Raw genomic sequence first — 11,475 nt, forward strand, 5'->3', positions numbered from 1 at the left:
TGCACCAAGTATTGTAGTCCCAACCATATAATGCATTGATAACCTATTCTACTAGATTGAATGATTTTGATCTACATTCAGATGCCTTGTGACCTTTTTTTTTTCATTTGTGACATTTACCCTCAAACTTTGGTTTTTCCTTGCATTCATTTGCTTTGTGACCATGTTGATTGCAATTGTAGCATTGACCATTGAATTTTCTTTTACCATTGCTCCAACATCTGTTAGATGTATGACCTAACTTTCCATAGTGATTGCAAGTAGGTTTTTGATTCTTTTGAGTACCCTATTTTGAAGATTCACCTTCTTCATTATATCCAAGGCTTGCTTTACCTTTTTGTCTATGAAGATTCTGCTCATTTTGCAAATTCAATTGATCCATATCTGCTTGAGATTTTATCATCCTTTCATTGACTTGTTTTTCAACATTTAAGTCATTTTTCAAAATTTCATTGTTTTGTCTTTCAGATCTCAGATCACTTTGCAAATTTACATTGATTTGTCTTTCAGTGATTAAATCATTTCTCAAACTTTCATTCTCAGATCTTAGAATCATAATGTCTTCATTTGCATTAGATAGTTGTCCTATAAGGTCTTCATGCTAAAGGGATATATTATTCCTTACCTCTTAGTCTTCATTTGCCTTGTTTCTCTATTCCAAAACTTCACATAACTTGATGGATTGGACTTCTTGTTCTCCTTTGAGCTTTCATATTTCTTCCTGTAGAGAACCATTCTTTGCTAAGAGTTCCTTGATTGCTTCATTAGCTTCATTTGAATTGTATGATGGTAAAAGGTCTTCAATCCTTTCTTCAACATACTGATAATCATTCATTTGTCTTGTAAGTTCCTTCCTTCTTTTCAGGGATTGAGAAAGATGCTCTTTTGCTTCATTGACTTGATTCATGGCCATTTCTAGATCTAGTTTTTCATTCTCAATAGATTTTTCAAGTCTGAATATCTCCATTGTCCTTGATCTTTTCTCAAGTTGTCAAACTTTTATCCTGAGAACCCCAAAGCTCTGATACCAATTTTTGAAAATAATCAAGACCAACAAGGTTACTGAGAGGGGAGGGGTGAATCAGTAACTCTAATACTTCAATTCAATTTTTACATAATAATATTTTTACCATTCATCCATCTAATCTACTGTGTGCATGAAAAGATAAATATCTATAACACATGAACACACAGATTTTGGTGACCTAGAAACCTTACAATCAAAAAGTAAAATTGGGGTGGGGATGATACCCACAAAACTCCAATATTGCAATATAAAGTTGGTCGTTTAAGGGTTACAATGATCACTTCTGATGATCTACCCTGTTAGGAGAAAATAGGATTGCTAGATCCACCTTGTTAAAGGATTTGCAAACATACAATGAAGTATGCACTCTGTTAGGAGATTTACAAAAGACTATTAAGTCTACTTGGTTAAAGGATTTAGAAAACTGATTCACCTATTAAGATGAAGCAGTAAATCTGATTGCAACTAATTGTTGATAAGATCCTTGTGCTCTGATCACCTGATGTGAAAAATATATCTTTTTTACATCAATGTTGACCTTGTTGTATTCCTCTGTTCTGCTGGTGATTTTCTTTCCCTCTTCTCAAATTTCTGCAACATATCACACTCAACTATTTTCAACATCTCATCATTTAAAATGATATATAACATTCCAATATTTACACTAGCAAGGTCGGCCAAACCTAAGTGAACAAACATTACTGAGTCGGCCAAATGGTAGAGAACTCGGGTTCCATAAACTAACTCGGTGACCTTCTGACACTTGGCATCCACTACAATATAGTGCATCATCATGCACTCAGTAAGAGTAGAGGCATGGTCCATACTAATAATTCTAAGTAGCTTGGAAATTGATAACCATTGGTGACTCGATGAATATTGTGTCACTTGGTAAAAACTGAATCCATTGATAACCTTCTTGACTTGGTAAATACTAATTCCTTCATTTACCTTGTTTACATGGTAATTAATAATTCCTTTGTTTACTTGATAAACACTAACTGCTCAGAGGACACTATTCTACTCGATAACCATTAACTGCTCAGAGAACACTGTTCTCCTCGGTAACCACTAACTGCTCAGAGAACACTATTCTGCTTGGTAACCACTAACTACTTGGTATCAACTATTCTGCTCGATAATCACTAATTGCTCAAAGAACACTGTTTTGCTTAGTAACCACTACCTACTCAAAGAACACTATTCTTCTCGGTAATCACTATCTACTTGGGGAACACTGTTCTACTCAGTAATCACTATCTGCTCGGTATCAATTGTTTACCTACGGATTTTATAAGGTAACTGTTGAATGCTTGCTATGAATTGTAAACTAGGTGATGAGCTTGGTAAGCATTCAAAATTGAATAAGTGTTGTGACTAATGAAAAATATATCATAATTCCAACAATCTCCCCCTTTGGCATTAGTGACAAAATCACTTATGAGCCAAAACTTATATACAAAATCTGACATATTGACACCTGATTCTGCTAAATATACATGGTTTCCTTACATATGACTCCCCCATACAATATACACAAGGTATTTACATGAGCTAAATGAATTTTATTAACAGTATCTTACTTTTATCCATTTTGTACATTTATCTCACCAATAACTCTTTCTGAGTATCTCTTTCTCCCCCTTTTTGACAATAATGCCAGAGAATAAAAAGAATGTATTTACATGGAAACACCAAAATGTGAGATAAATTCAGAATGTACCTAAAGAATGAGTTGTAGAGTCTTGTCCCAATCCTCTTGGAGGATTATGCATGTGGATAGAGCTATCTAAACTTCTGCAGAAATTTCAATCACATGAACTATAACGGAGAAATTGTTGTCATGGATCAATGTTTTTGAATGGGCAATGTGCTTTTGCATTGTGTCCGTGATGGGAAGGATCATATTTTGAATATCTAGAAATGTAGATTGGATCCTTGACTCTTCTCTTAGCAATTCTGCTTGCTTTTCTGACAAAAAATTGATTCTGAGGTGATGAGATGAGGTTGAACTGGGGTCAAGCTTCAAGTTTTGTGTGCTTGCTTTCAGATCCTCATCTATCTTATTCAATTGTTCTCTTATTTCCTTGGTATACTCGGTAACATCACAAAGATTAGCAAAAAGATATGTTACATTATTAAAAGAATTTTCAATGTTGGCCAAAACTGAGGTTAATTCAACTTGTTTTATTGCTATGTGCTGAGCAATGTGCTCAAGCACCTTATGATGAAATTTCTTCTTTGCCTTATCTATCAATTTTTCTTGACCAGAGGTGTCCTCGTTGAATTTATTTATTGCCTCTTCTAATTGTAACAAAATGTGTTGAGAATTATCAACATCAACACCTATAGCCTCTGTTATTATATTTTTCACTTCATCAACAATTTTAAACTCTCTATCTCTCTCATTCCTTAGTTGTTTTTGCTTTGCCTTCAGTTCAATGCACTGACTAAGAAATCTTAGTTCATCAACTAAAGCAGTGTCAGTATCTATCTTTAGAATGGAAATTTCAGTGTCCAAGTCTACATCCTCATCAATTGCCTTACCTGTAAGCAGAAATTTTAATGGAGTCTTTGGTTTTTCTATTGTACTAACATCTTTTCCTTTTGAAACAAAGTCAATGGTTGATGAGGTTTGACTTGTAGTCAGAACTGGAATAGGACCAACTAAAGGAAGACTAAGAGAGGGGCTAAATGTATCCAAAATTGACCAAAATTGATGAGCATACAAAAATATCTACAATTGAAGAGCTTACTAGTGCAAAAATTGTTGCTAATGTAGCTGAAGTTGACAAAATTGAAGTGCAAACTAGAAAACTTAGTGTACATATTGAAGCAGTAATAGATACTTCTGCTGTGATGACTACTGTAGTGGATGACTTGGTAACTGAAGAAGTTGCCTGCAGCTCGGTAGAAGTAGTGGAGGTATGCAGCTTGGTAGATGAAGTTGTAGACACTTCCATTGGTGATACCTGGAGCTGGGATGTGGTAGGTGCAGATGATATATCTGATGAAGTTGTAACCAAACCTTCCAAAGCTAACTCCAACATGGATGATATCATAGTTTTAGGTGGAGAGTGAGGAAGCGATGCAATAACTACTGCTACAATTTTCACAGGGTCATCCTCTTCCTTATCTGCCTCTTCAGCTTCTTCCTCCTTATCTTCCATTAGTGCATGCAACTCTCTTAGTGAGACTGTGATGGATGGAGTGCTATCAAGCTCATCATCACTGTGGCTGTCATCATCTTTGATTTCTATTGGGTCTACAATGGGCTTATGTAGATGATAGATGTTTTTCCACATGTTTGTAGCATCATTTACAACATGTTCAATGCCTTTAATCAAAATCAAACAAGTGTAGAATCTGATCATCATTTTACCTTCATAGTTTTTCATTTCAGCTTTAACTTTTGCTCCAGTGAGACTTGGTCAAAGATTCCTCATAAATATCTTTTACCATTTGGCTAGCTAGCTCCCATCTTGGTTGCAATCTCTCCAGTAGATCTTTTGAGATTTGACTTCAAGTGTTGACTTACACAGTTTTCACATAGATATTTGTAATGATGCAAACTTCTATGTAAACCATTTTTCGGCTAACTTAAGTATTTTTTTACGATCTTTGATAATAAGGAACAATCTTAATTATGAATTCCTATGGGTTATATGCATCCAATCAAAAAAAGTGAAGGATTAAGCAGCAATATGACTGAATCACTACTATTAATTCATACCTAGCCCTTAGTCACCTAGGTCTCATTAAAAAGAATAAACCATAAACTTTCTATGAATGCTTAAGGAGAACTAAAGAGATTTTTCATTTGCAAACAAAGCATTCATGGTGATCAAGGTGTTATTATTTGAGTTACATTGTAGAATCAGTTAAACAAGAATAGAGAAAAGGAATTAGAAAACATCAGAGAGACATCTGATCAAGAAGGATCAAGTACACATTAGTATAGAGGTGATCTAACATCAAGAAATAGAGTTCTTACCGAAGTATAATTGTTGAGACATTTTAATAGGCTATTACAAATTCTTTAACAGGGTGCTTACTTTAGTGCAAGTTAAAGTCCATTTACTAGGCACACTTTTGTTAGGAATAATGTGTCTCAACCTTGAATAATTCCTATTCTTATTATTTGTTCTGTAAATGTAATTAAGTGTGAGTGTACATTTCTAGTTGGCATGTTGATGTGTAACTTCACTTGCATGTATCAACATCTTGAATTGTGTTTAAGGAGATCATGACCGAAATGGTTATGAAAGATTCCTATGATGCATAAGAGCTATCTCTAGAAGGTTTGATGATGGGTGAAGACATGAAGACATGTGGCAATTGATCATTGAGTACTATACATTGGCAAGAAGGGTCTCAAAACCTTGAAAAGCAAGAACCTCATTAAGGGGTTAAATGATTGTAATCTCAAGTTCAACTTCTATGAACACTATGTCTATGGTAAATGAAATCATGTTCAATTTTACTCTATTTCTCACAAATCTTCTAATGTTTTGGATCTCATTCTGATTTATTTGATCCTATAAAATTTTCTTCAATCTCCAAGTCTATATTTTTTGTATCTTTTATAGATGATTATAGTAGAAGGACATGGTTTTATTTCATGAAAAATAAGACACAAGTCTTTAGACAGTTCAAAGAATTTAAAGCCCTTTTAGAGAATCAGAGTAGTAATAAGATTAAGTGCGTGAGACCTTATAATGGTGGTGAGTATTGCTCAATAGAGTTTGAATAGTTATGCAAAAAATGAGGAATCAAGAGGCATAATAAAACTCCTTATACTCCATAAAAAAAAGGAGTTACAAAAGGAATTAATAGGACATTGATGGCAAAGGCTAGGAGTATGCTTAGTGGAGCTAGTCTTGAACAAAGGTTTTGGGCTAAAGTTGTGGCCACTACTTGCTATCTGGTTAACAGATCTCCTACATCATCCCTTGTTGGTAAGAAACCCATGGAGTTGTGGTCTAGTAAGAAGCCTTTAATTAGACATATTCATTTTTGTTGTTGTTATGCTCTTGTTCCAGAGGAGAAAATATGTAAGCTAGAAAACCAAGCTATCAAATTCATTGGATATAGTGATGTGTGCAGGGATACAAGCTTTGGGACCCTACAACTAGTGAGTTGTTGTATAGTAGAAATGTTATTTTTAGATAGCTAACATCTTCTCCTATTTTGCTACAACTAGATGAAAAAGAGAAGAAAGAAGATATTATTTAGTTTCCTCCTACCCTTCAGAAGACTATATAGAAAGACCATCTAGGGTCTAATGATGAGAAGAGCTCTAGTATCTCTAATAGTTTAGAAGAAGATGATGCACAACCTCAACCTTGGCACTTGAGGAGATCCAAAAGAGTAAGAAAGTAGCCAAAAAGGTTTGGTTATTCTATCATATATTCTAGTTGTGCCTTTTCTTTGATTACTAACACTGATGAGCTTAGATTTATGAAAGAGGCATTGGATTTGGAAGATGCAGGTTCCTAGATTGAGGCCATGGATGATGAGATAGATTCATTAGATAAAAAAAAAACTTGGGACCTTGTACCTTTTCTTAAAGGATGAAAACCTATTGCTAGCAAATGGGTGTTTAAGAAGAAATTCTATGTAGATGGTAGTGTTGAAAGGTACAAAGCTAGATTGGTTGCAAAGGGGTACTAATAGGTAGAGGGAATAGATTATGCTGAAATATTCTCTCCTATTGCAAAGTTGACATCCATTAGATTTCTATTATCTCTTGCTACATCATATAATTTAGATATAGAATATATGGATGTGAAGAAAACTTTCCTTCATGGTGATTTGGAGGAATAGATTTATATGTCATAGCATGAGCACTAAATTGTTAAAGGTATAGAATCATTTGTTTGTAGATTAAAAAAGTCTCTCTATGGTTTGAAACAATCTCCTAGGATGTGGTACATTAAGTTTGATACATTTGTGTTGTCAATTTGATTTGTCAGATGGAAATCAGATTATTGTCTTTATTTTAGAGTTGAAAATGATTTCCTTCTTATTGCTACATAATATCTTGATGATATGTTGCTATCTGGGAAGGGTAAGGATATGATTACTAATTTTAAATCTTAGTTGTTAGCATAGTTTGAGATGAAAGATCTTGGGGCAGCAAGGTGCATCTTGGGTATGGAGATCAGTAGAGATAGGTCTAATAGAAAACTTTGGTTGAGTTAGAGTAAGTATGTGAAGTCTATGTCAGATAGGTTTAGCATGGCAGATTGTAGACCATTGTGTGTTCTTATTTCTATGAGAACAAAGTTATCTATAGATAATTGTCCAAAATATCCTAGTGAGGTGGAGGACATGAGTAGAGTACCTTATGCTAGTTTAGTTGGTAGTCTTATTTATGCTATGGTCTATACTAGACTAGAAATTTCCCAAGCAATGAGAGTTCTAAGCCACTTTATGGCTAATCTTGGATGGGTACATTGGGATACAGTTAATTGAGTATTTAGATATTTGAGGGGTACACTAGATTACTCCATTTTTTATCATGGTAACTCTTCTAGAGCTCCACATTCAGTTTGTATTCATGGGTTTGTGGATTTAGATTAGGCAGGTGATACTGACAACATGAGATCCATGATGTTAGATTGTGGTGACTGAATTAACTATCAACATTTTGTGATAACATGTGTTTATTAATTATAACCCTAAAGTAGTAAAAATACTTGTATAAAAGGGAATAGGGGGAGGGATTGTTTAATTATTGCGATGTGAAAATTTGTTCTTATGGTAGTATTGAGTTGTAAGGCATTATGGATTTTAATTAGGTTATAATCACTAGATTGTAATAACATCAGACTTGTTGTTTGGTGAACATAGCCCAGGGATTGTGTGAACCATGTTTAATCTTGACATCTTGTGTTTTTTTTTTGTGTGATCTATTTTTTTTTATTGTTTATATTTGCATGTAATTGTGATATCAAAGCAAGGGTGTTTATTTAGCTATCCTCTAAAGGAAAGTCTCACGCTTGAGTGGGACCCTCATGGTTGAGTGCGAGCAACGGTCGATGAGGGTAAGTTGAGGGTTGATAGGTTTAATGGGAAGAACTTTTAGTTATAGAAGATGAAAATGGATGATTATCTTTATCAGAAGGATTTACGAAAGCTATTGGAAGGAAAACCAAGAATTAGGGATCTATGTCAAATGACAACTATGATCTTTTGGATAGAAAGGAACTTGGAAGCATTCGATTATGCCTACCACCATTGGTGGCATTTAAATTACAAAAGTAAAACCAACAGAAGAGTTGATGAAAAACCTAGCAAAACTGTATGAAAATCCCTCTGCTTCAAACAAGGTATTTCTCATGAAGCATTTATTTAATATGAAAATGATAGAAGGTGGATTTGTTGCAGATCATTTAAATGAGTTTAATACTAATACTATTCATTTATCTTTTGTGGGTATCAATTTTGATGAAGAAATTAGGGCTCTCTTGATTTTGTGTTCTTTGCCTAAAAGTTGGAATGGCTTGGTGATGGCTGTGACTAATTATGTTCTTGGATCTAGTACCCTAAAATATGATGATGTGATTGGTGTTATTTTGAGTGAGAAAACTCATAGGAAAATCTCAACTGGATCTACATTAGGAAGTGCTTTGAATGCACAAATTCAAGGCAGGACGACTAAGAGAGGAAGTAATTTAAGAAATTGTGGAAAATCAAGAAGAAAGTCAAAGGGGATGAGGTCTCAATCAAGAGGACTAAATGAATACTAGTACTGTCGGAAACCACGACATAAAAAGAAATATTTTTGGAATTGAAAGAAAAATAAGGAGATAAACCAGATGCAGACAAGGAGGCAAAGTGATAAGTAACAAATCAAAAGAGGATGCTTTGCTTCTATCTTTAGAAAATATTGATGATTCATCAGTTTTTAGATTCTGGTGCTTTATTTAATGGTACATCTCATAGAGGTTATTTCATTGATTATGTCCAATTAGATTTTGGACTTGTTTATTTGGGGGATAATGAACCCTATCAGATTTTTGGAAATAGAAAGGATAAAATTAAGTTGCAAAATGGGAATCATTGGCTACTACATGAGGTAAGATGTATTCCAAGGTTGAGTATGAATTTAATTTTAGTAGCGCAACTCAGTAATGAAGGTTTGCAATTACTTTTAATGATAAAAATTGGAAGGTTTCAATAGGTTCCCTTGTAGTAGAAAAAGGTTTGAAAGTAAGCACCTTATATCTTTGTAAAAGTCATATTGTTCCTTCTACTTAAATTATTTCAACGAAAAATGAATGTTTAGAAATAGTTGCTATAGTTGAGTAAGGAGAACAAATAGCTATTGTAGATTCTGATACAACATTGTGGAATAATAGACTTTGGCATATGAATGAGAAAGGTATGAAACTACTTAATTCAAGGTAAGTTTTACCATGTTTGAAATGTGTTAATATGGATTTCTATGAAAGTTGTGTGTATGAAAAATAAAAGAGAGTGAGTTTTGTGAAGAATGGGAAGGAAAATAAAAAGGAGAAATTAGAGTTTGTGCATACTGATGTATGGGGACTAGCTTAGGTATTTTCTCTTAGTGGCTCTAATTATTATGTTACATTCATTGGTGATGCAACTAGAATAGTATGACTTTATTTCCTTAGACAAAAATATGATGTATTTCAAACTTTTGAGAAATGGAAATGCTTGGTTGAAAATGAGACTAGTAAGAAATTAAAATATCTCAAAACTAATAATGGTGGTGAGTATTGTAGTCATGAATTTGAAGACTATTGCTCCACTAATGATATTTGTAGGTAGAAAATTGTTCCAAGGACTCCACAAGAAAATGAACTGGCTGAAGGCATGAACAAGACTATAATGGAGCATGGAAGGAGCATGAGGTTGCATGTTGGGTTTCCCTTACACATGTGGGTAGAGGCCATCAATATTGCTATATATTTGATTAATAGAGATCCCTCTACTCTTTTGGCTTGTGGTATTTCAGAGGAAGCATGAACTGGTAAGAAGGTGAGTTATTCTTTTCTCAAAACATTTAGTTGTCAAGAATTTGCTCATAAATATTCTAAAAATAGAACCAAACTGGAAGCTAAGTCAAAGAAATGTGTATTTGTTGGATATGGAATTAATGAATTTTATTATAGGATTTATGATTTTGAAAATCATAAAATTGTAAGAAGCAGGGATGTCATATTCAATGAAAAAGTGTTGTACAAAGATCTATTGCAGCAATAAGATTATAATTAGCAAGAATTTTTATTAGCAACATTTATTATTAAAAAATATCATATTTTTAAATATTTATTATTTTAATTTTTATTAATTATTTAGAATCAAAATTGATATTTATCCTAATTTTTAAAGATATATTTTTAGTTGTTAAAAAATGCTAAAAATTAGGGGTCTAGTTCCCACCAAAAAACTATATGGAAATGAACTTATTACCCTTCGATCTTAGAGTATGTTATAGATAGCATATATACCTAGAACAAAAATAAATAAAAATTGGCTTTAGATGTATATTTCCTAATTTATAATGATTCAAATTTTAACTCACCTTAAACCAATACTTCTCATCTCCCACTACATTTTTCAAAACAAATCTATTGTAACCAAGAGACAAATTATACATTCTAGAAGAGGACTCTCTCCTCTAGAACATTAGATAATTTTTATTATTTTTTATATGATTTTTTTTGCTTTCTCAAAACTGACATATTTTTGAATGTTAAAATATGTGCTTGTAGAATTTTTAAATTATAATATACTATATCTAATTAAAACACTATAAAATCCATATGAGAATATTCTTGAGTCTAAGCTTTATTTTAATGGTGTTTATATGTTATTAAAAAGTATCATAGAAATTAGTAAGAGATATTGAAATGCTACTTTTTTGAAATAATTTTATTTCTTTAGTAATTGGATACAAACTAGTATAAAACATGCATTTAATAGACATTTTCAATTGGAAAAGTGTGAGATCATATATAAATTATCTATTTAATGAATTTATCTAGATAAAATCTTTGATAAAAATTTGATTTTTAGATAGAAATACAAAAATTTAGTCATTCTGGTACGTTAATCTGAAAGGTGACACAACTTTGTACTTTTACCTAACCTAGGATATTGATACCATGTGAAGTACAATAGGTTATGTCTTTACTATTGATGGGGTAGCTATTAGCTATGTTTCAAGGTTACAAAAGGTTAATGCTTTAACTAATATAGAAGTAGGGAAGGAGATGATATGGCTTGAGTTGTTCTTAGAATAATTGGGATGACCTCAAAAGAATAATTATTTGTTTACAAATAGTCAGAGTGTCATTCATCATGCAAAAAATTTAGCTCTATATTCAAGGACCAACCACATATAGTTGTGGTACCATTTAATTTAGTTAGTTTTGGATGATAAATAGTTAAAGCTAGACAAGATACATATA

The sequence above is a fragment of the Cupressus sempervirens genome, chromosome 1 (genome assembly GCF_028749045.1).
Source record: "Cupressus sempervirens isolate cs-2001-9-10 chromosome 1, ASM2874904v1, whole genome shotgun sequence".
Taxonomy (NCBI): Eukaryota; Viridiplantae; Streptophyta; class Pinopsida; order Cupressales; family Cupressaceae; genus Cupressus; species Cupressus sempervirens.